Here is a 27234-nt window from a genome sequence, read left to right as displayed (position 1 = left end):
GTGAGGCCCAGAGGAAGGCAGGCTGAGCGATGGCCCAAGCTTTTCTTCCCACCCCACTCTCTGGGGAAGGAAGGGGGAGATGGACCGCACCAAAGGGCAGTGGGGGAGGAAGAAAGAGAGAGAGAGAAAATGAAAGAATGAAAGAAAGAAAGAAAGAAAGAAAGAGGGAGAGGAGAAGGCAACGGTGACAAAATAAATAAAAAGGAGGTGTAAATATAATAGGATTAAGATCAGGAAGTTATAAGGATTACTAGGAAAAGATTAAAATGTACATTTGTTTTTCATAATGTAAATATATGTGTGTGTATTTACATGACCAAAAGCAAATGTACATAGTGCCTTACGTAGTCAGTGTGTGTGTGTGTGTGTATATATATATATAGAGAGAGAGAGCGAGCAAGACAGAGTGTATATATATATATATATATATATATATTAATATAATATAGTGTATATATACAGTGTGTGTCTATGTAGAATATATATAATATAAATGCAGTATATGTATAATATGTATAATATGTATAGTGTGCTATATATATATATATATATATATATATATATATATAAAAAGGAGGTGATATGTCTTGCCCAAGTGTCCTTTTCCCAGCTTGTTAAGAAGCCCTGTCGCTCTGGCTGCTGCTTACAAAAGGCAAAGAGCAATCCCATACAAAAACACACAACCACTAGAGCTGCTGCTGCTGCTGCTGCTGCTGCCCTCCTGCTGCTCCTCCTCCGCTGCCAGACTTACTATGCTGCTGGGCTCCTCCTCCTCCTCCTCCTCTTCTTGCTCCCAAGCTCCATCTCCGGGGAAGCGGGCTCCCTCAATCTCTCTCTGGGCCAGCCGCCCCTTTTCACCCCCGACTGCCTCGGGATGGAAGCTTCAAGGCAATTAAAAGGGACCCACTAGGAGGCAGCCCCCCACTCCACACACACAGACACACGCACAACAGACACACACAAACACACCTCTCTCTCTCTGTGTGCTTTGCTCCTCCCTCTGACACCTATAAAAACGGCACCCTTTCGAGGCACTACTCGAGAAAGAGAAGCAAAGCGGTCAGTTGCACAACCCGCAAACGGATACAACAACAACACCACGCTCCAGACCCTCCTTTGCACACAGAGGAGAAAACACAACAACAGCTGGCAACCACAGCTCCAAAAGACGCTGCAGGAGGAGGCCGTCCAGTTTGAGGCCCCTTTAACTGCCCTGGCTGAGTGCGGGGGATCCTGGGAACTGTAGTTCTGTCGGAGAGAGCTCTGGCGCCACGACAAACTACAGTTCCCAAGATTCCCCCGCACTCAGCCAGGGCACAAGGCGGCCTCAGACTGGATGGCTTCCCGCAGCGTGGTCTGGACCTTACCTGGGATGGGAGCAGGAGCACTTTCCAAATGCATCTGAGGAAGTGGGCTGAAGCCTAGGGACGCCCCTGCTGCCAGCTTCTTCCTTTCAGTCAGTCTCACAGGTGCTGCAGGACCTCAGGTTTTCCACACCAATAACACAAAGAGTGGGGTGTGTGTGTGTGTGTGTGTGTAAGTAAGGATATCTGTTGAAAAGACACAATGCACTCCACCAGATGCGCCTGATTCTTTCACTCAAAGCTGCTCCAGAGATCTCTCTATATACATCACAATAACAATAATAACAAGATAGTAACAGATGACAACAACAACAACAACAACAACCTCACAACAAGAAGCCGCCTCCAAGTGTAAAAGCACTAGTAGGAGAGGCTGTATTTAAAAAAGGACTCACTTTCTTGCAACTTGTGGGAGGAGAGGGCGAGGAGGCAAGGGAGCCAGGAGGAGGCTGAGGCGGCTGCTGCTGCTGCGGAGAGGTCCAAGTCAGAAACTGGCATCTGAGGCAGACAAGCGCCACTCGCCGATCGCTTTGGAAATGATGGTAGTAGTAATCGGGAGGGAGGCAAATCCTTCCCCTGTGTCCCTCTCCTTCGCCTTCTCCTCTTTCGGGGGGCGGCTGGGAGAGAGGGCGCCACAGTCGCTAACAGCAGCTGCTGCTGCTGCCTCAGGAAGCCGCCAAGTCTTGCAAATGGAGAAAGAGGGGAGTCAGAGACACGTGAAAAGGGAAGGGAGGGAAGGGGGGCAGGAGTGTGTGTTTGTGGGTGTCTGATGGGAGGGGAGGAAGGTGTGTGGTGTAAGAGAGAGGGAAAGAGGGGTGTGTGCGTGTGAAAGTGATTTGAAGGGAGAAAGGGGTGTGTGTGTGTGTGTATGGGAGTGATGTCAGAGGTGTGTATGAGGGATGTGAGGCAGAAAGAGGTTTGTGTGTGTGAGAGGTGTCAAGGGAGAAAGGTGTGTGTGTGAAAGTGACGTGAAGGGAGGAAGGGTGTTTGTGTGTGTGGTGTGCGGGTGGAAAGAGGGGTGTAGGCACAGTACGTGAGGGGTGTGTGTGTGTGTGTTATGTGAAGGGAGAAAGGTGTGTTTGTGAAGCGAGGGAAGAGGTGTGTGTGAGGATAACGTGAAGGGAGAAAGGGGTGTGTGTGTGTTATGAGAAAGAGATTGTGTGTTGTTGTTGTTGTTGTTGTAGGGGAAGCCACCCACAGGGTATCACACTCGGGGAGGGGGCTGTCTGCACTAGGCGGCGGCGGCGGTGCGGTCCTCCTTTGCTGCCCGTGGGCGGCCGCTCTGTCTCCGCGGCTCCTTCTCCTCCTCCTCCTCCTCCTCCTCCTCGTCCTTCTTCTCGGTTGCTGGCTGCCTCCTCCCTGGCTGCTCCCAACGGCGGCCGCCCCGTTCCCTCTCCGTCTCCGCGGCTCGCGCTCTCCCCAACCGAACGCCGCCTCTCCTCCTCCTCAATCGCTACATTGTTGACATTCGCAGGCTGACATCATCCTCCTCCTGCAGCCGCCGCCGCCGCCACTCGCTCACTCGCTCGCTCTCTTTCGCGCTCGCGCCTGCGTACATACGTACAGCCTTCCCCGCCTTCCCTTCCCGCCCCATTCACACACACAAAACAACGACGTTGCGCTAATAGCGTAGCGCGCGCGCGCGCCCCCTCTCAGCTCTGAGAATAGCCGCCCTCTGCGCCGGCGTTCTTGCTTCCTTTCCCCAGACGCATGCGCACTCAGGGCGACTCCCGCGCGCCTCTTCAAAACGCTCTCCTCCTCCTCCTCCTCTTCTCAACCCCCCCCGCAACACACACACACTTTTTGTCGGTTAAATGGTGGTTTGAGTGTAAAAAACAGACCGTTGGGCGAGTCACGTGCTCTTTCAGCCTCAGAGGAGATTGGCAATGGCAATGGCGAAGCCTCTCTGAAGGAGCTTGCCAAGGGAATCAGACCCTGAGGGAGGCCATAAGTCAGAAATGACTCTGAAGGCACACAACAGCAACAACCAATGTAGCACACACAACAACAAACAAGGGTCGCCATAAGTGAAAAAATGGACTTGAACGAAGGCACACAACAACAAACAACAAGGAGGGTCGCCATAATAAGTCAGAAATGACTTGAGAGCACACAACAACAACACATGTGGCACTTAAAGACACACAACAACAACAAACAATAAGGGTCTCCATAACTTAAAAATGACTTGAAAACAACAACAACAGCTGTAGCACTTAAAGACACACAACAACGACAGCGAGTTGCCATAAGTCAGAAATGACTTGCAGGTACACACACTACAACAACAACAAATGTAGCACTCGAAGGTGCACAACAACAAATAGCAGTGGTAGCCATAAGTAAAAAATGACATGAAGGTCCACAACAACAGCAACAAATGTAGCACTTGAAGACACACAACAGCCAACAATAAGGGTCACCATAAGTTAGAAATAACTTGGAAGGCATACAACAACAACAAATGTAGCACTTGAAGATACACAATAAGTGTCGCCATAAGTCAGGAATGACTTGAAGGCACACAACAACAACAACAACAACAACTGTAGCCCTTGAAGGCACACAACAACAACAGATGTAGCACTCGAAGACACACAACAGCAAACAATAAGGGTTGCCATAATGACTTGAAGGCACACTACAACAGAGGTAGCACTTAAAGATGCACAACAACAAACAACAATATGGGTCTTCATAAGTCAGAAATGACTTGAAGGTATACAACAACAACAAGAAATGCAGCATTTGAAGACATACAACAACAACAACAAATTTAGCACCTGAAAGTACACAGCAACATCAAATGTAGAGAGCCTTTAGGGCTGAAGGGTGCGGTATAAATACCACAAATAAATAAATAAATAAATAAAATGCAGCACTTGAAGACACACAATAACAAACTAAGGATAACCGTAAGTCAGAAATGACTTGAAGGCACACAAAAACAACAAATGTAGTCTTGAAGGCATACAATAACAATCAACAACAAGGGTCACAATAAGTCAGAAATGACTTGAAGGCACACAACAACAACAACAACAAATGTAGCACTCAAAGGCACACAACAATATATAGCAGTGGTCACCATAAGTAAAAAATGACACGAAGACACACAACAACAACAAATATAGCATTTGAAGGCACACTACAACAACACTTAGCAGTTTAAGACACACAACAGCAATCGATAAGGGTTACCATAAATCAGAAAGGACTTGAAGGCACAACAACAACAACAACAAATGTACTACTTGAAGGCACATAACAACAAGCAATAAGGGTCTCCATAAGTCAGAAAGGACTTGAAGGCACACAACAACAACAACACATGTAGCACGCAACAACAAATAGCAATGGTTGCCATAAGTCAGAAAGGACTTGAAGGCACCCAACAACAACAAATATAATAATACTTGAAGGCACACAACAACAAACAAGGGTCTCCATAAGGAAAAAATGTCTTGGAGTTAAACAACAATAACAACAACAACAACTTCTGCTTCTCTTGCTCTGGCTCTCTTTTTCTGCTCATGTGGTGGTTGTAAGGCATACTGGGAGTTGTAGTCCTTGTGCCCACCCACCAACCCACTTTATCTCTCCCATAAGTTCTACAAGTGGGTGAGGGAAACCCATGTGGCCCAAGAGTGCATGAGGTCACTTGCCGTGTGTGAAAGGACTGGGGATGTGTAGCTCCTATTCTGTCATCAGTTTTTTTTTTTAAAGCTATCCACTAAAATATATCCAGGGGTAGGTGTTTTGGCCACATAGCATGGTACAGTATCATCCAAAATCCACACAACAGGATAACCATTACTGGACCAACAAAAATACACAAAATACATGTTGGAAGCTTTTGAGGTTTCACTGGCTTCTTCATCCAGCCAAGGTGTTAAAAATGACACAGGAGAAAGAAAGAAAAGCATTAAGGATGTTAGTCATAGCTTGCAACATGTATAATGTGCATTTTGGTGTTCCCAATAGAGGTAGAGTGGGCCCTTAGCATCCACTGCGGTTTGGCTCCAGTTCCACCATGGATACCAAAATCGGTGGATGCTCAAGCCCCATTATATACAATGGCATAGTAAAATGGTGTCCCTTATATAAAATGGCAAAATCAAGGTTTGCTTTTTGGAATTTATATATTTTCAAGCTGTGGATGTTTGAATCTGTGGATAAAAAAAATCCATGGATAAGAAGGGCAGACTGTATCACTGTTTTGTAGATTTTGGATGGCACTAAAGTACAGTAAATTTTTATAATAATAATAATAATAAAAATTTTATTTTTATACCGCCCTTCCCATGATCAGGGCGGTGAACAGCATAATACCAATACAATACAATAAAAACAGTGAAAATAACAACAATAGACATTAAAATTACATTAAAACCTATTTCTGGCCAGCCGACCACTGCTGCCAGAGGAGGAAAGCTAACCAGGACCAGCGTCCGGGAATGCTGATAAAAATAAGAAGGTTTTGAGCTCCTTCTTAAACTGGGCCAGGGAGGTGGCCAAGCGGAGCTGTATGGGCAGCATATTCCAGAGGGTTGGGGCCGAGATGGAAAAGGTCCTCCTTGAGGTGGAGGCTAACCTTGCCCCCGGGACCCTCAATAGCTGTTGAAAATCCCAAAATAACGATTAGTATACAAAGAGATCTTGTAGCACTTTTGATATCTGAGAGAAAGAAGTTGTAGCATAAAGTGTCCTAGATTTAGGAGATTATCAGACCCGGGTTGGGTTGGGGTCGGGAATGAAGTGGATGGATTGCTCTCCCATCCTTGTCCCGATCACATGAAAGCATTTCAGAGACATTGCACTTATTCTCTCATTGAAGTGGCATTGTACTAACATGCAGTCCTGTTAATACAAAATGCCAGGACAGTTCCACTTCAGTGGCGGGACAATGACAGGATAAATACAACGTCATCTGAAAGCCTTTTGCATGATCACAATGTCCGATAAGCACAACTTCATGTGAAAGTCTTTCCCACAATCGTGTGGGAAGGATGTCTAATAATCTGCTTTGTCTACAACTTCTTACGCTCTAAGGCAGATGCTGCCACACTGCATAATTAATGCACTTTGACACTGCTTTAACTATCATGGCTCCATCCTATGGCATCCAGGGATGTGTAGTTTGTTCTGGCACCAGAGCTCTCGGCCAGAGAAGGCTAACTAGGTCACAAAACTACAAATCCCAGAATTTTATAGCATTGAACCACTGCAGAAATAATCCTGTTTGACACCACTTTAACTGCCATGGCTTAATGCTAAAGAATCAAGGAAACTGTAGTTTATTGTGGCACTGACAAGGAAGACTAAATGTCTCACAACACTACAATTGCCAGAATCCCCTAGCATTGAGCCCTGGGTGTTGGAGTGGTGTCAAACAGGATTATTTCTGCAGTACAGATACAGCACAAGTCTACAAAATCTTGTGCTACAACTTCTTTCACAGTCTCAAAGATGCTGAAAGATCCTTTAGCATACTGATATTCCAGACAAATACAGCTATGTGTCTGAATTCCACCCTCAAAATAATGAGATGGCGATCAGTAATAACTGATACAAACCCAGGGAAGAATAATATAATATAAAATATATTATAAAAAAGCATGTAGATGGAGTAGAGACGAACAACATGAATAGAAATAAATGATTTGTTAATACATCACCTAGCACAGAATTCTTCTAAAAGGCTATATAAAAACAAGATGACCAGATGTCCTCACTGCAAGGGAGGACAAGGCACTACAAAATGCAGGACATTCAAAGAAAAATGGGGGACATTTCCAAATAAAAGCTAAAAAAACACATAAGCATAAATTCATGCTTCTTAGCCATGCTCTAAATCAAGAACATTTTGAAATTCCTCCTGGACAGAAAGATGAAACATAGGATATGTCGTGGAAAAGGAGGACATCTGGTCACCCTGGGTTAAATATATATGTCAAATAATAATAATAATAATAATAATAATAATAATAATCTGCATTGAAAGCTAGAAGAAATATGCATGTTTCTCCAGCTGTGTCTGGGAGTAATGACTGCTCCAAACTCTTACAGCTAAATTTCCATTTAATAAAGAAAGACAATCATAAAGAAAGACAATTTACTTCCCTCCACCTTTTCTAGCATTGTTTTTTCCAATGAGTCGTTCCTTCTCATGATGTGTCCACAATACAACAGCTTAAGTTTTGTCATCTTGTAGTCCAGGGAGATTTCTGCTCTAGAACCCATTTATTTGTCTTTTTGGCTACTATCATACAGTGCCAACAGGTGGCAGGTGCTCTCTTAAAAGAGGCCCTCCTACCCACGAGAAACAGTTTTGTGTGTGCATGCATGCATGGGATCATTTCCTTTGCAACCTGCTCTTCTGAGATTACTCTGAGCAATCCCTTCCTTCCCCTTCTTGTCATTATTGCAAGGGGAACACTGCAAATGACCCATTCACAACAGCAGTAATGTCCTGCTGCAGGGGTTAACTTCACTTAGCTTAGATTTAGGAAACTAATATCACCACTTAAGTGGGTTTGAATCAGTCACTTCTTATTTTGTACATACCATTGAGCTTTGCCTTGAAATGTCAGAGACCTGAGGCAGATCTCTCTTGCCCTTGTTAATCCATTTGGGTTTGCGGGGGGTGGGTGGGGGGGTTGTCTGTTTGTTTTTACCATGACCTGGTGTGAATTACTTTTGGAAGAAACTATATTTGATTTTTTTTTAAATAACAATGTTGTTGTGTGCCCTTCAAGTTGTTTCCAATTAATGGCAACCTATCATGGGATTTTGTTAGCAAGATTTGTTATAGGTTTGCCATGGCCTTCCCTTGCCAAAGGACCCCCAGTGGGCTTTCGTGGCTGAGCTGGAAATCAAACCCTGGTCTCCAGAGTCATAGTCCAACATTCAAACCATTATGCCACATTGGTTCTCTTTAAATAACAATGCTAGTGATCAACTATATGCAAGTGCAAAGGTACAGTACATATTGGTGGCTGGAGGAGATTAGGATGAAAGGTAGGACCTGTTACTTTGTTACTTTGTTCACTGGTGTGCTGGCTAGGGAATTTAGAGAGTTTAAGTTAAAAAAGTAACATTTCTGAGCTCTAATTAAGATGTGACAAAGTTAACATCAACCCACCATCCTCTACAATGGAGAGAAATTTTGCTGGTAAAGACAAGGCATTTTTGTCTGTCCACTGTGCCCAAATGGACAGAAAAACACTGCTGCCACTAGGTGGAAATTCCTGAAATGGTCCTGGGATGGGGAGCTGACAGCTTTGGATCCACAGCCTTGCAGATCCTCTGAATGGCTCCAACCACAAATAAAGGGGGTGAGATGTTTTTTTCCACACATTACACACTAGCTGGAACAGAAGGAGTGAATAGAACTTGGAATGTAGTGGTAGATCTCCCCAGGTTTGCTTGGGACTGCTCATAAAACGGAAGGGAAAGCATTGCTGTATTACTGTATCAAGTTTTGTTCCTTGCCATTTTTGGATGGGTTCACTTCAGGCTGCATCCACACTGCAGAAATAACCCAGCTCAACACCAATTTAACTGCCATGGCTCAGTGCTATGGAATTCTGGAAACTGTCATTTTGTGAAAGATTTAGCCTTCTCTGTCAGAGAGCTCTAATGCCACAACAAATTACAACCCCCAGAATTCCATAGCATTGAGCCATAGCAGTGTTGAACTGGATTATTTCTGCAGTGTGAATGCAGCCAAATAAATGACAGGCAGAGCACTATTGTATGAGGACGTGGGAAATTGCTTACTTAGGACAACACCCTTGTGGTTTGGATGGGATCCAAAGTATAACTAATCTAGTTATTTGGCTACCATTTGCCTGTGCATCTGAAACAGCATCTCTCCACGTAACTTCCCATCCCCTTAAAGGCAGGGGAGTCAAAAATACTACTAGACTCACCAAACCAAACAGCCAGCATAGTGTAGTAGTTTGAGTGTTAGACCAGGACCTAGAAGACCAGAGTTCAAATCCTTCCTCAGTCACAGAAGCACCCTCGACAAGTCATACTCTCTTAGAGGTGAGCAATGGAAAAGCTTCTCAGAATGAATCTGGCCAAGAAAGCTCTGTGATAGGGTTTCCAAAAGATGGCTTTGATTTCAAGGCATGCAGCAATAAAATACAAAGCTTAGGAGCACAGCTGAAGCAAATTCTTTGGTTCTAGGCTACTGAATTTTTGTGAGTTTGAAAAGGCCATAAGCTATGTGTCTTTTAAAACTGCAATTTCATTTAACTTGAAGGTTTCCCCTTAATTAATTTCCCCTATGCACCTAATATCTTCTTAAAAGACGCTTATGTACATTTTATTTATTATCATTTATTTTATTCATTTATATCCCGCATTTTCCCCAGTAATGGGACACAATGCTGCTTACAACTTATTACAAATAGTACAGATTAAAAACTATATAGAAATATCTGTAAAAAGTATAAATATAAAAGATGGTTTTAAAACAATTAAATAACCCATAAAGTTAAAACCATTAAAAATGACTGGAAAAAAATAAAATTAAAAAAAATAATTAAAATTTTTAAAGATGGAATTTAAATCTGAACAACTCAGTTTATTCCATGTTAAACTGATAAAATGTATTTGTTGAAGTTAAAGATATCAGCTGTCTTCAGTGACAACCCATTTCCTACTGTGTGCCTCCAGTTTGTAAACTGTTCTTTCTGTTCTTTAAATCTTCTTAAAATATAATTACATAATTCTAAAATGGAACTCAAGCCTGAATGTTGTGTTTATTCTGGTAGGCACTGGAAAATTATGTTTGAGAAGGCTTTTAAGATTTGTTCAGGTTTACAGCTGTATCAACCTCAGATCAAAATATTCCAAGGAGGAGTTTTTAATGAACTAACACAAACTGAAATTGAACAGGATTAAGGCTGCAATTCTAGACTGATGTGCATGGTGGTAAGAGCCACTGAACTCAATGGAGCTTATTTCTGATCAGATGTGTAGAGCATTGCACTATTAGGCACTCACAGAAAATCTTTTTAAAAGTCTCCATCTGGATCTTTATTCCACACCACCTTTGTATTCACCTTTGTTCTTCTCATCCTTTGACAGCACAGCAGACAATTTGCTGACTTTATTGTTGCAATAGCATGAAGGAGGTTTTTCCCCCCTTTTTGGTTGTTGTTGTTCCAGTGATGAGTCATGCAGGATGTAGCAGATGGCATAAAAATTGAAGCCACAAAGATATGAAAATATACTAATGAGGCTGAGGCAGAAGATTGGTGTAATGAGGCTGAGTGAGGGAAAGCCAATAAAAATGATGTAGGTCAGTGGAAGGAGGAAATCCAGCAGGCACAGCGAGGCTGGACTTGTGCTGGCAATTTCAGAGAAAGAAGAAAGAGAATGAAGTGGGGAGGCAAGCAGAAATAAGAAGTGAAAGACCCCCCCCCCCACACACACACACAAACACACATGCATAGCATGGCTGCAGACAATCTAAAAGACACTACAAAACAAGGCACTCATACAACCAAAGAGCAATTTATGATTTGTACAGCCAAAATATTCTTGAAGGACCTGAATTTTTTGCAACGGAAAAAACTATGAGGATCATAAATGACATTATGAAAAAATTGGTTAATGGCAGAAAGACACTCATTTCTCTTAAGATGTACTATATATCTGTATAAACTGGGCAGGTGTGCTTGTTTTTACATCCTATTTTGCATAGATTGTGACATGCCACGTGAGATTATTGGAGAGCTAACAAATTTATGTCTATTCCGTAGGTGGTTCATCTAGCAGAATCCCTCGGAGTTTCAAATTAGCACAGTTACAGTTTCAGATGATCATGCTGCCTAACGTTATGACAGTTTGTGTTTACTTTCTCTGATATAAATTAAAGGACACCATTCATTTCCATGGGAGAAAGTAAAGCAAATTAAGATCCAAAACACACCACAGAAATAATCCAGTTTGAGACCACTTTAACTCCCCCGTCTCAGTCCTAGGAAATCCTAGAAATTGTAGTTTATTGTGGCACCAGAGCTCTCAGATAAAGACGGATAAATGTCTCACAGAACTACAGTTCCTATAATTCCTTAGTATTGAGCCAGGGCAGTTAAAGTGGTCTCAAACTGGATTATTTCTTCTGTGTGTTTCAGACTATAGTCAGCTAGATGTACACATTGGGTGGGCAAAGCTTGTTTCTTGTCCCTGATATTGTGGCCAAACCACCATGGTCAAGAAAGAAAAAAAATTCAAATCCCCTTATCTATGTCCCCAGTTTCAGTACATTTCCTTTCTTCCTTTGAAATGAATGGCCTTTAATTATGACAGAAAGCAAATGAACCAGTCACGGCTTCTTTCCAATAGACCTTAGGAAAGTTACTGTTTGGAGTTCAGTTCCCAGAATCCCACAGCTGAGGGACTTTTCTAGGTGTACAGTAATCCCCGCCTCAAAAGCAATTTATCCAAGCTCTGTTTTCCTTATAGCGGTATACTTATTGAAGCTGTGTTACATCCGTAACTGAAGTAGCCAGTGGAAGGCATCACTGAAGCATTTTCAGTGTGGGAGAATAGTAAACTAAATACTGTCTTTATGAGAGCCTGTCCCTTCTACCTCTGCAGTTTGAAATGGTCTGTTATGTTTTCTGCTTCTTCCTACACTTCCAGAAGAATTCTTCCCTGAGTATCCCACTATGACAGAAAGACTTAATCCTCTCCCCTTCTGTTACATGAGGGCAGGGATTTCAGTGGATGTACTTAATGCTAGTGAAATGCTGGGTGACTGTGATTTCACACCCACAGAAAGAAAGCTTTCCACCTAGAAATGGTCTTTGTAATGTGCTTTTTTTGTGGGTTACTTACATTGCTTCCAAAAATGGCTCTCATACAATTACTATATGATTTTTTTTAAAAAAAATTACAGATGAATTCCATGAAGAAAAATATATGCCAAGTAGGCTTATTAAACAGGCAAAACCTGGACTGTTTGATTTTGGTTTGTTTTAATTGATATAGTAAGGAACACTGATAATATCTGTCAGTTTTCCTAAAGTATTTCGTGTTGCTGCAAGCTATGTAAATTAAGCTTCTAAAAAAGAAAAAGAAGTAATAAGTGTGTGTGTGTGTGTGTGTGTGTGTGTGTGTGTATTCAAATCTTGATTATTTTGTTTTTTAATTCTTCTCATGCAAGTCAGAATGAAAATGTAAGTGTTGGAGTTAAAGGTATCAGCTGTCTTCAGTGACAACCCATTTCCTACTGTGTGCTTCCAGTTTGTAAACTGTTCTTTCTGTTTGTTGGCATGTGGTCTAGAGTCACTTTAATCTCTGCTAAGATGGATAAAAAATGTATGAAGCTGGGACATGGATTGCATCCCCCAGCAGTGCCAGCATTTGAAATTAAGTGGACACGATATGAAGAGATGGGAAACTTATTTTGTAAGCCCTGCTCACTCAAAGTAGCAGTAGCAGCGTATCCTTCAGATAGCTCTTCAACCACTCTTGAAACTGAGCATTTTTAAAATGTGATATGGTATGCTGCCTAGCTTTTGCTTCTTTTTAATTCTGCTGGATTAGTGTAAACCCACTGTGTGAAGCTAAAGTTTTTCGATCAAGGGTGCAGAAAATGTGATCCCTGGGCTGCAAATGCCCCCAGGAATCAGCATCATAGAATCATGGAGTTGAAAGTGGCCTTATGAGCCATAGCGTCCAATTCTCTGCTCAATGCAGGGAGCTGCCTTGGGTCCCTATTTGGGAGAAAAGAGGCATAAAAATTAAATAAATAAATAAATGTAGCATCTCCAGCGAAAGTATCCACAGCGGTTAGCTCTTTTTGAAAGTGTCCAGAGAAAGCGACCCCACCACTTTTCTAGGCAATTGATTCCATTGTCAAATCTCTTTCACTGTCAAGAAGTTCTTTCTAATATTCAACTGAAATCTACTCTTCTGTAATGTAAAATCTTATCGCATTAGAAAAGATGGTCATAAAATTGTGTCTTTTGCTGCATTAGAAAAATCCGTTTGAAAAATCATGGTCTCCATGAAGCATCTAAAGTAGTCATGAGTGTGTAATGAGTGTGCAACTCTATTTTGCTGCAGTGGCATCACTAGGGTTGGTGTCATCCAGTGTGGTAACTCATGGTGTCACCCCCACCATTGACCTCCTCCCATAGAACACCATACCAACTCCTTAGTAATGTTTTTTGTACTAATGTTATTCATAAATTGTAATTTCCACTTACAGTCATCCCTTCATATCTGTGGGAGATCTGTTCTGGGACTCCCCCCCCCCATAACAAAAAATGCAGGACCTTAAGTCCCATTGTTTCCTATGACATGCACATGGCTACTACCGCAGCTGAGTGTATGCACCTCCATTACAATCAATGGGGCTTGCCGTCCGTGGAAGCTCATATCCACAGATGGCAAAATAAGAAGAGCACACTGTATCACTGAATATAATGGCAATAGTTGTGATATAAACAAGTAGCAAAATTAAAATTATACCTTTGAAATACAGTATTACACATCCAGCCGAAATGTATTTACATGTACATTGTTTCGTGTGCTTAAAGTGAGAATTTTGTAAAATGTGATGTTTTTAAAGAAAATGTAAATGAGTAATTAAGAAAACAACAACTCCTGATGCCTCTTCTTTCTCTACCTTGCCCCAATCATGCCTTCTCCTCCACTTAGCTCCAGGATTTTAAAAGGACACAGGTGAATGTTACTGCCCATTTCTGCCAAAAAGCAAACATTTAGAGAGCAATTGTATTTCACCCCACCCCCTCAGGGTGTCATCTGGTGTGCCCTAGATCCCCTAGTGATGCTCTGGGTTGTTGTTGTTATTATTGTGTGCCTTCAAATCATTTCACATTCGTAACTGCCCAACAGGATTCTGGTCAATATGTATGAGATAGTGGTGCTAGGCATAACTATTGGAAAACATGGTGGGGGTGGGAGAAAACCTAGAAAATCACATTACTTCTGTTGTTCTTTTTGTATTATGTGTTCTCCAAAGTCTTTCCTGTCAATTATATCAGTCAACAATCAACATAGCCCAAGAATCTGTTTGGGAATTTAGAATATCCCTCTGTGTACTAGACCTATTAGTTACAAATGATTTCCAATACATTCTTTCTGTCTTTCTTTCCCTTCCAAAATATGAACAGTGTCTGTCTAGGCAGCTTCTTTTGTTTAAAGCGTGTAAAGTGCACTGGGCGTTTGCTCAGTGGCAATTTTTATAAAAGTGATGACAAAATGTAATTAGTACATCGTCATTATGCAGTGGAATGCTATGTTGCTCAAAAGTGGCTGCAAAGATCCCCCTCCCCACTCCTGTGTGTGTAAATCTGATGCAGCAGTGTTCTATATATAGTTCTGAGCAGCCCACTGCACTCTTTGCAAAGGAAGGTTTTGACATTCTATTCAGCTTCATGCAAAAAGAATAAGAAGAAAAGACTTTCTTATAAAGGAAAAGGTACTCTTCAAACTGATCTAACACAACCAATCTGAATTTTCAGCTGTACAATTGATTGTTGGACTGAATATTTTGTCAAACAAGATCAATATATATATATATATATATTAAAAAATGTTTAGAAATCAGTGTTCAAAGCGATAACGTGTAACAATAGGAATACACTTCAACCGTATTTATCTATTATATTATGGAACAAACAAATCAAGTTATCTTTTCCTGAAAGGGTTGATTTTTGAGCACATCTTTCATTTTTGCTCTCTAAAGGATAATAAAATTCCTTTAGGGCAAAGATGAGTACATCAAGGCAGCCATGTAGCAAGGCTGGCTTTGTTAGCACATGCCCTTTCGCCTTCATTTCTTATCCAATCTTGCCTTTAATTTCTCAGGAAATACTAGTAATTCAAAATCTTTTATTGGACCTACATCATCCATATAAATATATCAAAACACAAAGCACTTTGGACATCAAGTGATTTCTCTGTAAAAACCTGTAAACTGGAGGGAATGAAACTCACAGCTTGACAACAGTGGCAACTTGAAATGGTCTTCATTCATCTCTGCTTAGATTTAAAATGCTGCCTGTATCTTCTTAGGGAGAAGTACAGTTTCCAGATCCATAACAGTGGCAGGCAAATTTCTTGAAGATTAATGAAGAAGTCCTTGGAAATAAAAAGAAACCTTCCCCATAAAACCTGATAAATGGAGGAGAACATCTTTTGTAATAGCGCAAGAACAGAAGAATATCCTTTGTAATAGCACAGTTGCTTGATCTTAATGAGGTGCACCACCAAGGTGGGTAATTTGTGATCCTCTTGATGCTGTTGAACTATAACTCCCATAACCAATGAAGAGAAATGGTTGGAGTTGTAGTCAAACAAAAGTTTCCCACTCCGATTTATCAGATGGCCAAGCCTGAATTGTGTGAATAGAAAGTTTTGCAGTTTCTGGGACATGCACGGAACAACTACTGTATGCTTTTTGGAATGAACATGTAAACAACTCCCCGTTGCTTTCCATACCTACAATCAATCTTTTCATGTCATAATGACCACAATATTGCTTGTTACTATTTCTGTCAGAAATAAATCCTCTTAATCTACAGATGGTTGAGGAAGACATGTTCTGTACGGCTGATTTAGAGTAAAGGCTAGACTATTCAGATTTGACTGAACAGAAATATTTTTACTTGACTTCCTCCCATTCAACTAGGCATTTTGATATATAAACAAACCCCACTTATTTTTCAAGTACAGCAAAACTTTTGATATAAAGTTATATAACACTGCCTATTGCCCTGGGTCTCTCAGAGATATCTGTGAAGTGAAAAAGACACCAAGGGTGGTTGGATCCATAGGTAAGTTAGGTGAATGCATTTTCTCATTGCAAGTACCTTTCAATGAGGTATTTTTGGCAAGTAACAATAAAGAGAATAGCAGAAAACTTCAGTTAGAAGGGGGAGAGATCAGATGGGCAAGAGAAGGTTTTTCTTCCTGGCCTCACCTGCACTGCAGAGATAATGCAGTTTGATACCACTTTAACTGCTATGGCTCAATGCTATGGAATCCTGGGATTTGTAATTTGTTGTGGTACCAGAGCTCTCTGACAAGGAAGGCTAAATATCTCACAAAACTATATTGTTCAAACTATTATGTCAAACTACATTATTTCTGCAGTGCAGAATGACCCCTGCCTCCCTTATGATATGATGCTGGTGGTGTAAGAGGCCTTGCAGCATGGCTCTTTCCCATGTTACTGGAGGTGAGAGTCTCCAAGCAGCATAGGTAGAGAAGAGTTCATTGTCACACCAGCATCACTTAGGCCTGTTACAGACTGCCAAAATAAAGCTGCTTCGGGTCTCTTTGGAGGTATGCTGTTTAAATGATGCATGCATCCTAAGAATCCGGAAGCTGCACCAAAGCTGCACTCCAGTGCTTAGGAATGGAGTGTGGCTTTGGCGCGACCTCCGGACTCTTTGGACCCATGCATCATTTAAACAGCACACCTCCAAAGAGACCCGAAGCAGCTTTATTTTGGCAGTCTGTAACAGTCTTTAGTTTCCTTATTGGAGAGGGACATAGCTTTACATGATTTGAATACAGAGAGTCCAATATGGCCACCAGGCAGAATAAGGTGGCAACCTTGGGCAGCAGGTTTAGAGCTTCATGAAAGAGCAACAAATTGTTAATTAACTACTTTGTCATTGTTGTTGCATTGTTACAGTCTGAGATGCAGTGAGGGCCTCAAAGCTTTTCTGCCTCATGCCCCAAAATAACCTGCCTGGTTTGTAACTTGACAGGTTGGGGAGGGAGGCATTTGCAAAATATCTTAGGGCAGCCTTGCTTTTTTGGCATTACCAGTTAGGAATAAGTGTCAGGTGAGGAGAAAGACTTGCTTAAAACACTAGAAGTAATCAGGAAACAATCATCATTATCATCATCAAGAAAGCATGTGTATCTGTGGTAGCTATAACTCATTGGAACATTATACTTATATGCCCTACAGTTTGACAGAATGTTTTTGCATGTTGCCCACACTGCAGTGGCCACTTGCAAGTTGAAATTTTCAGTGGGGGCCTCCTAGGAGCTAAACAAAAGGGCTTTCCATAACTCATTGGAAAATAATTGTTAATGACTAAAAGACAAAAGAGAGCTATCTGAGGCAATTCTGTTATGATTCTTGGGTGGTGGCTGGGAACCAAGATAACAAGACAGGGCTAAGGCTCTGAAATTTGTGCAATTAAAAAGGGGAGATGGGCAAATGGTAGAAAACTCTTTGAGGTGCAACTGATAAGATGCCTGAGGTAAATAAAGGGGGAGAAGAAAAAGGGGGACCCCCTTTGGCTCAAGTGCACATGGAAACTTCAGTTGCTTCAAAATATAGCAGCCAGATTGGTTGCAGGAACATCCAAGAGTGAACATATTACACCCATACTCAAGTCACTCCATTGGCTGCCAATTAGTTTCTGGGCAAAGTACAAAGTGTTGGCTTTGACCTTTAAAGCCCTACATGGTTTGGTCCAGGTCATCTACAGGATTGCCTTCTCCTGTACAATCCGCCCCAAACACTGAGGTCCTCTGTGGGGCAGTTGCTGCAACCCACCTAGCAGACGTTGCCCAGAGGACCTTCTCATCGGCCGCCCCAAGACTGTGGGAAGACCAGTTGGAAGAGATCCGACCTTCTCTTCTGGCAGGCCTATCTGGGCAGTTTTTAATCATGAATTTTAAACATGAATAGATCTCTTAATATGTGTATTTTATGCAGCTTAATATGTGTATTTTATGTAATGATTGTGTTTTAACTATGTTGTAACCCACCTCGAGCTGTGAGGAAAGGTGGGTAAGAAATATATTATTATTATTATTATTATTATTATTATTATTATTATTATTATTATTATTCCCAGGCAGCACCAGGTACAATTCCAGAAAAATGAGTCACTGCTGCGAAGTCCTGAGTCACCCTGCAACCTCCCCAAAACAACAGCAACAACAACAACAAAAACCCAGGAGAGGGCTAGGACATTGTTGTTAAGATTTCTGGGATTAAAACAAGGAAGAAAAATGTAGAGGAAACTTTATAGTAATTTTGGTATGATTCATGAGGCTAAAAAGAAGATGGAAAAACAATATGTGCACCTTGGGGATATTAGGAACAGATCTAGACATCTTCAGCTATACTTCACCTTGTAGAAAACAAGGATTCATGGATAGGAAGTGCCTGTACTATAGATGTTTCTCCAGATATTCTGATATGACCCTGCCAGTACAGGATAAATCCATGGAAGGATCTGCCTGACATGGATGCCATCTCATAAACAATCAAGCAAACCAAACTTCAGTATTTGCTTACAAGCTGTTGTGCTTTTTATATACAAATGTTGCTTTTCTAGATCATCTGTTTGAGAAGACAACATGTGTGACTTAATGCCAGTAATCTCATGGTTTTTTCTTACTCCTACAGCTTCACAAATCCATACCCTCTTGGGACGTTTTCACATGGGGGGAATTGAAAGATTATCCCAGGATGAATGTAGAGTCAATCCTGGGGTTTCACATTCTTTTGCAGGAGATTATCAAACACAGATTGAATGCAATCCAGAGTCAATCCTGAGGTTTCACATTTGTTTGCATGAGTTTATCAAACAAGAGCAAATGGAATCCAGGCCCTATCTGAATGCAATGGCAAGTAATCCTAGAAATAGGTAAATTCATTGAACTACCGAATTTATAAAGCCTCTTGCAATATGAATTTAAAGTCAATTTACAGTGGGCTTGGTGTGGAATGTTTTTGTGCATCACTGCTAGATTCCCTTCTATTCCCATGATCCTCCTCCTATTCTATTCCTCCCTGCGGCTGAAACAGTTGTGACTTTTGTGAGAAAGAGGTTACTTTTTTGCTTGTTTGTGGGGAAGAGGACCTCCGAGAGGGCGCTGATGATCAACAGGGTCCGGCTCACTCACCGGGGCTTCCGTTTCCTTCCCTTTCTCCCTTCCTTTCTTCCTCCCTTCCCTTCCCTTCCCTTCCCTTCCCTTCCCTTCCCTTCCCTTCCCTTCCCTTCCCTTCTGGCTGCCCCATTGCCCTGCTTCATCCTGGCTCAGCTCCTGGTTCTCCCTGCATCCCCCCTCCTCCTCCTCCCCCTCCTCCCTGGAGGGCATTGGGAGCTGGAATATCCTCTGGCTCTTCTCGGGAGAAAGAGGAGGAATTCCACTGGTTTTCACTCCTGCCAGGGAAGAAGGCAGAGAGGGAGGGAGGCTCTGGAAGGGCAGTGGGCGAGAGGCTACAATGAGTGCCCAGGCACCAGGAGCCCCTCGCTCTCCCTCCTCTCTGGCTCCACTGCTTCCATACGGACAAGGCAGGCACATGTGTTGGCCTTTCCAAGGCACACACACAAAACAGGCCCTCCCTGGATCCCAGCTGCCCTGCCTGCCGCTCCCCACCTTGCCTTCGCCTCCTTTGCCCACTCACTAAGGCAGCACCGGATCCTGCCTATGTGTGCCTTGGAAGGGCCAACTTGCATGCCATGGACATGGGGTTTTCTTGTTAAGCCCCAAGACAGCCACCCTTCCCTCCTGTGGAAATGACAGCTGGAGCATGCACAGAAAAGGTATTTTGGAGGTGACAATGGAGATTTATCCACTCTCATGTGATGATACAATGCGAATTGGGGCCTCTTTAACGTGGATTTAAATTCTTGTTGTGCTTGTGTATGATAACCATTCACAAATGGAATTGCTCCTCCAGGATGCCATCACTTTAGCCATTTTTGGGATGGAGGCATATAGGCCCATCGTGTGAAAAAGTCCTTGATCTTAGCAAAAGGATTGTAGCATTCACATGAGTCCTAATATTAAATGATCAAAGGTGAAATGACTTGCTGAATTTAACTTTAAATTGAAGCGAACAGATTCTCTTCCAAGAAAAGAGATATGATTTTGAATTACCAACCTTGTTCCAGATAATAAAAAAGTCAAACGTTGCACAAATTATTCTAAGTAAACACAGAGGTGATTGAAGGAAACCTTTGATACATCCTGCAATGCTTATGTTAACAACCTTTCCTGAATTGATAAGAACTAAGCTGGTTACAAAAGAGGCAAAGAAGCTAAACTATTAATCAAGTGGCCCTTTGATTAGTGCTAGAATTGGGAAGATGTCAGTAGGCTGTGTCATTCTTTAAGAGGCTAAATAAAAAGTGATTCTCTCTGTACCTGAAGGGCAAAAAGGGGAAAAAAAGTTTATTGAAATAATCTCTTTTGTTGCATCCCATTAAAATATTATTAGGACAGCACACAGAAAGAGTTGGCGGGAAAACAAAGACAGGGATTAATTTTAGGCATTCAAGTAGGGGCAAGTTCATTTTTATAGTATTATGAGCAAGAACGATCCATTGAGATAGCTGTGTATATGCATCTTTTGAATTTCAGTGATGCATTTATATATAGAATGCCTGCCTCTCTCTCTCTCCCTCCCTCCCCCTCTCTCTTCTGTCTGTACACACACACACCCCACATCCATATATCCATTTGACTTGCATACTATAGATCTGTTGGAACTATTTTACCAGCAGAAAGGGGATCAGCAAGACATTGATCTATTTGTTATCATTTTTATAGTATTTTACGTACTGTATTTTCCTCCAAACAAGATTATCCATAATCTTGTGGACATTTGCTGTCAAAAGCAGCTTTTCCAACTTCTAGGCTCCAGTATGTCTGCAACGCAGTTTTGGAGGAATCAGAATCAGAAGAGACTGTGAGCCAACAGGATGATATTCAAACAGTCAGTGGAGTCAGGGAGACATGAGGCAGAAAAGAATCCTTAGCAGAGGCACATTTTCACATAGATATGAATAGTGGTCACTCAGTTTTATGGGATAAAGTAAAAGACAGCATACAAGAGATTTTTTTCGTGGCTGGGGTATGATGGCATGATAAGCAGCTGATGTTCTGTGCTTTCAAGTCAATGCCAAGTAATGGCAACCCTCTTCCAGGACTGTCTTGGCAAGTTTTGCTCAAAGTAGGTTTAGCCATCGCCTTCCTCTGAGGCTGAGAAAGGGTAAATTGCCCCAAGTAATCCAATGAATTTCAATGGACAACCAGGGATTTGAACACTTGTTTCCTAGAGCCCCATGTACCATGCTTTTTACCCTTTTACTCCCATCTCAGTGGGTGGTCAATATGCTCGGGCATTTTATCCAGAATTTGAACGTGCTGATCTCAGCTGCTAAAATGGACACAGTGCTTTAGACAGTGCTTTTAAAGTTCAGTCTAAAATCTGAAACAGATTAACTACTCCACTGACATGGAAACCACCAGCTGCCACTAGGAGCAAGTTTTCCAATATCTGAAGCAACCCTTTCTGCAAGCTTTATGTAGAAAGAATTGCTTCATATATTGTCTAGGGATGTACATTCAAATATCTGAGTGGGTGCTTCTATCTTTCTGTCCTCTCCCCTATCTTCCGCCCACCTGTATGACTTCTGTTATTTTCTCCGAACTGTAGATAGAATCCTACCTTGAACATCTATTGAACAATAGGCATCGGCATTAATTTTCACCCAGCCTTTTCTACTGCTAATTTTCATCCAGCAATTCTGCCAGCTGGAGGTTTAATGACAACATTGCCAAGTGTTAGTATGGCACACTCTTTCTTTAAACAAACCTTTTCTTACACATTTCCACAACAGGAAGCAGATTGTTCACAGTGTTTAGAATTTACTATGCTCTGCCTATTGTTACGGTGACACATCATCACCTATGTTATTTGTTCCATCTCTTTTCATTGTTTGTATGTGTAAGAGAAAAAGAGAGAGCGAGGGAGGGAATGTCTGTTGTTTGCTCAAAAGTACTGTTTGTTTTTTATGGCAGAAATGAAAAATGGGAAGGAAGAAAAGGGTGCTGTGATTACTGTAAATACAGAAAAGAGACTAGGAAATCCAAAAGCTGCTAAAGGATAAAGAATACCTGGAAGAGATTAATCCAGAGACACTGCACACATGAAGACATTTATCATCTCATGGTAAAAAGCATTGGACTGAATCTGCACTACTGACTCCACTTAAAAATGTGACGTGGCTTGTACTGGTTTAATGGATTAAGAGTCTTGGACTAGAATTGCACAGACCCAGCTTCAAGGTCCAACTCAGTTTGCTGGTGACCTTGGCCTAGTCACAGCCTCTCACCACCTTCTGGGGATGTTGTGAGGATAAAAACAGTCAAGAAATCCTTGATACATAACTGCTTGGAGGAAAGCACAACACATATATAATTCCCTTGAAACAGAACCAATGACATCAAGTGCCAACTGGGATTATGTGGAAACTGATGCCTAGACTATAAAGCCAAGAAAAATATCAAAATGACTCTCCTGGAGATCTAGGGGTTCCATGGCAATTACCTGAGATTGCAGCCTGCACCCAGAGACCTGGCAAGCCTACCACTGGGTGCACCTGTGAGGGTTATGGGACCAAGAAAAGAGCCTCATCTGAAGATATCAGAGTCTATACTCTGACGTATCATATGGGAGAAAATGGTCCTTCATATAGACTGAATCCAAGAAAAACTCTTGCTTTCATGTTCCAAATGAGTGCATACATTAGTTTATTTGTAATATTGGGTAAACCATTTAGCTGCTGCATGCCTCAGACAGTTGTCAATGCTATAAATTCCCCAGTCTTCTCAAACCTCTTCTTCCTCTGAAGCTGCATGGACCAGCAAGAAGATATATATTTTTTTCAGTCAGGCACGCCAGACTTTAAAGGAAGATTTCTGCAGAAAATCAGAAAGCAAATTCTTTTTCTCCCTTTCATGAAAAGCTATGAAGGCTTTTTTTCTAATGGCTTATATGCTAGGAAGTGGGTTAGAGATCTGAGTAATATAAATAATAAATTATGAACAGTATTCATGAAACTGTAATTTTATGGTGAAATTCCATGTTACATTCATATGCTGGGGGGGGGGGAGCCCAACAACAGCTTTTTCTGTGGAAACGCAGAATTGGCACATAGCATCTGTAAGCAGACAAGCTGCTAAGGTGAGGAAATGGGTAATGGTGGGCTCTTCATCTCCCACCCTCCCCATGAAAAACTTTACTGGATGAGACTAAGAGAGAACTTTGATATATACTCTGGGAAGTATCAGAGTTGTTGTTGTTGTTGTTGTTGTTGTTGTGTGTGTGTGTGTGTATTCCCAAGTTCTTCTTCTCATCCAGTGTTCTGCTTCCCCATAGATGGCCAAATAAGATGCCCTTGAGACCTTGAGAGCAGCACATGCAGGTGCAGCTATTCTTCTGCTTTGGACAAGTATGCAGAAGCATGGTGCCTGTGACTTGTCTCTTTCCTTCCCCAAATCCCCTCTCTTTCTTATAGGCATATATGTGTTACGTGTCATTGCATCCCAACCAGACTATTGTTTGTTTGTGAATGAAATCTGTACCCACCTAGTATTATATTTTCTTCACTACATTGGAGAAAGGGACACAGAAGATAATGACTGATAGTGTAATAGAAGATGTACAGGTATGAATAAAGAAGCCAGAAGCTAGAAATAAGTATGTAGCGTCTAATAACAAGCAACACTAAAAAGTTGTCTCACCATCTTCCCAGGTTATATCTGGCTGTGAGCTGGAGGGGAGGAAAAGCTTGGAAAGCTTGCAAAGATATGTTTTGGATTCTAAATCCAATTTCTTGTCCCAACTAGAGTAAAGCCATTCAGTCAGTGGGATGTATATGTGTGTTGACTTGCCACTCAGTAGTTGATACAGAGGTCTACTCAAACTGGGCAAGCAACTGGATAGAGACCTTGGCCTATAACTTTGTAAATTTACCAGCGGCAGCGTGGGGTATAACATCATGTCACAAGGTGGAAAAATCACTCTTGGCTTTAGTATGACCAACCTGTGGGGGTGACGCTTAGGACCATGGATAGAATTTAGAATAGACTGAGCAGGTCCTGACATGGAAGCCACTAGTTGCCCTTGCCAACCAGCACAGCCAGTGAGCATGCTGGCTGCAGATTATTGCAGCTGTAAAATCTAAGTTGCTCCAGCTCTGAGGAATCCAGTGAATTGTCTTACACTCCAGTATAGAAATCATAGTATAAATGAAATGGCAGTGAGGATATTAGCTCTGTACCTGGCCCCAAGAATTCACAGTGCCACTCATACAGATGACAAATAGCTGCAGACAGGAGTTATTTGGTTTGACAAAGGTAGTTACATATCTTTGCTGTCACAGTCTTGCACAAATGGAACCATTTTAACATAGGCAACATTTACTAATGCAAATTGAGAACTAAAAGATATAAACTCTATGCGCATGTCTGTATGTGTGTCTGAGGTGATGAAAATATAATTTCAGTTTTTGTGAGCTTCAATTAGATCAGGGGTTAAGTTGGTGTTGAGTTCCTGTCTGATGTACAAAAGGAAGTACAGTCGTCCCTTCCCTTATGTGGGAGATCCATTTCGGACCCCTCTGCGTAAGGGAAAAAATGTGGATGCTCAAGCCCCATTCATGTGAATGGGGCCTGTGCCTGCAGCAGCATGAGGTGCATGGTGGGCAAACTGTATCAGAGTGGAGAGGGGATTATTCAAGCAGAATAATCAAACTGGCAAGGCTGAAGCTGAAGAACAACCAGTTCTATGCTCACCTACCCATCCACTAGCTTTAGCAGAGAAAAGAAATAAGCTTAGAGGGGATACAGACTGGTAGAAAGGGGCGGCGAGACACCCAGGAGGAAGTAAGGTAATGTTTTCAAAGGGAAAAAAATTCAAGAGGAAAACATCTGATAGAAATTACGATACATAGTGATTTCAGATTCAAGTGATTCTGATGACTATCACATGGAGGGGTGGGATTGAGGGCTTAAAGAGTCAATATCCCAGGAAAATTGTATGATCGCAGTGAAGATTTTCACACACATTAATTAACAAGCACTTATCCCGGGGATAACCAAGGAATAACCAACAACAAATCATCCACATAATACCATGAATGATTTGTTGCTTGTTATTCCCTGGTTATTCCCAGGATAAGTGCTCTTTAATCACAACATTGTGTGAAAATCTTCACCGCGATCGTGCGATTTTCCTGGAATATTGACTCTTTAAACCCCCAATTTTCCCCATATGATAAAGTCAAGAGTTTGCTACTCAAATTAAAAAATACATTGTGTCAGTCAGAAATGGCTATCATTCATTTAAATGTCAGTTATTTCAACTTCAGTGGTATTTTTGTGGGAAACAGTGAGACATCTGGAAGTATATGAAGATCACATCTGATAACTTTTGCCAATACCAATAATGCCGAACTAAAGATCCATTTGTAATTCACACAAATGGCTAAGACAGGCTTGGAAGAAATCTGAAATTATATATGTACAAATATGGTTCAGGGCAGAGGGGAAAAAGATGATCCAGTAATCCCTTTAACGAAGACATTGCTCTTTCCTATGTTACATGAAAATAAATTTTAGTAAAACCAAATTAAAGTATTTGATTTTCAGACTTTTTTCTTCCCTCCCATCTTTTCTTTTCTTTTCTTTTTTTTACAATATAATTTCTATGTCTGCCAAATTTTCTTTTAACACTAACAAAAATCTGAACATGAAGTCCACCCCCCAAATTATACCTGCATAATAAGGCCTTTCTTCTATTTGAAAGAAGATAGAGTGTCTTTCCTTGAACTGTTATTCTGTTCTCTTTTTTTATGCGACTAGGTTCTCGTGTGGCTGAACATTACTTGAAGGCTGATGTTGAGAATTTCCTGAAGAAATTTCATGCTTCATTACTTCCTTTTATGAGAGCTGCAAAATAAATTGCTGTAATGTCAGCTAATGTGGTTAAAACTGTTCACATTTTTAATAAAGAAATCCCTGCTCAGATTTGTTGAACTCTTCCAAAAATACTTTTTGCAACTACCTGTCAGTCTCCATTCTCACTGAGATATTATACAGGTATTACTGTGTTGAACAAAGGAAAAGTTGTCTCTAACGAGTAAGTGACTGAGGCTGCTTCTGCACTGCAGAAATAATCCAGTTTGGGACCACTTTAACTGTCATGGCCCAAAGATATGTAATTCTAGAAACTGTAGTTTTATAAGATGTTTAGCCTCCTCTGTTCAGAGTGCTCTGGTGACACAACGAACTGCGGTTTGTGGGTCAGCTGGAATGGAGCAGCTGTAGCAATGATGGGTTTATCAACTTGTTCTCTATTAGCTATGAACCTGGGGTCATTTCCTATGTGTGGACTTAATTTTCTGTGTGAGATGAGTATACTCTTTTGAGAGGTCCAAGGTGAACCAGTGTCGTATAGTGGTTTGGTTGGTAGACTATGATTGGAGATTCCCAGCTTGGCATGAAACCTACTCAGTGGCCTCAGGCAAGTTGTATGCTCTCAGCCTCAGAGGAAAGTAATGGCAAACCTCTTCTGAACAAATCTTGCCAAGAATACCCAATGATAGGTAGCCATAGGGTTGCCAGAAGTTGGAAAGGACTTGCAGACACATAGCATGCACACACACAAAGTCCATAGAACCTATGTAAACACATCACATTGATGTAAGAAGGTCATGATGTCTGAGTATAGACTGTGGGAATCTAGTCCAGTAGCTCTTGCTGGCTTGGCCAATTGTGGGAAATGTTTTAGTGAGCCAGCTGGGGTGTAGCAGCTGTAATTAACCTTATTGTAGACATTTGGTTCATGTTCTCCATCAGCTATGGTGGAGTTGCAGTCTGATAACATCTTGTCTAGACCCATTGCACTTGGCATATATTAGCTCTTGGGCTAACAAGACATCTAAAATATGAACACCAAGGAGGCAGGACCACGTGTTGTGACCTCAGTCTTGCACAATACCACATACAGAGAAAGAGTATCTAAACAGGTCAATTGAAAGAA

At 41.6% G+C, this 27234-nt stretch overlaps 1 protein-coding gene and 1 long non-coding RNA gene across 2 annotated transcripts in view; one reads left to right on the top strand and one right to left on the bottom strand.

Moving 5' to 3' along the window:
* The window catches only part of LOC149311292 (transcription regulator protein BACH2-like), a 246561-nt gene extending 244599 nt beyond the window's left edge, over positions 1–1962 (bottom strand). The window contains exon 1 of the mRNA XM_089530723.1: positions 1760–1962. The gene's annotated coding sequence lies outside the window, so the exon portion shown is untranslated. The remainder of the gene's footprint in view (positions 1–1759) is intronic.
* LOC149311291 (uncharacterized) lies at positions 1856–26180 on the top strand. Its single transcript, XR_016281770.1, has 3 exons — positions 1856–1906; positions 22209–22359; positions 26055–26180. It is a non-coding gene; the product is annotated as an uncharacterized LOC149311291 (long non-coding RNA).
* The last annotated feature ends 1054 nt before the right edge of the window (positions 26181–27234 follow it).

Source organism: Sceloporus occidentalis, unplaced genomic scaffold (assembly GCF_023333645.1).
Source record: "Sceloporus occidentalis isolate IW3139 unplaced genomic scaffold, rSceOcc1.0.p SCAF_6, whole genome shotgun sequence".
Classification (NCBI taxonomy): Eukaryota; Metazoa; Chordata; class Lepidosauria; order Squamata; family Phrynosomatidae; genus Sceloporus; species Sceloporus occidentalis.
This window is presented reverse-complemented; position numbering and strand designations above follow the sequence as displayed.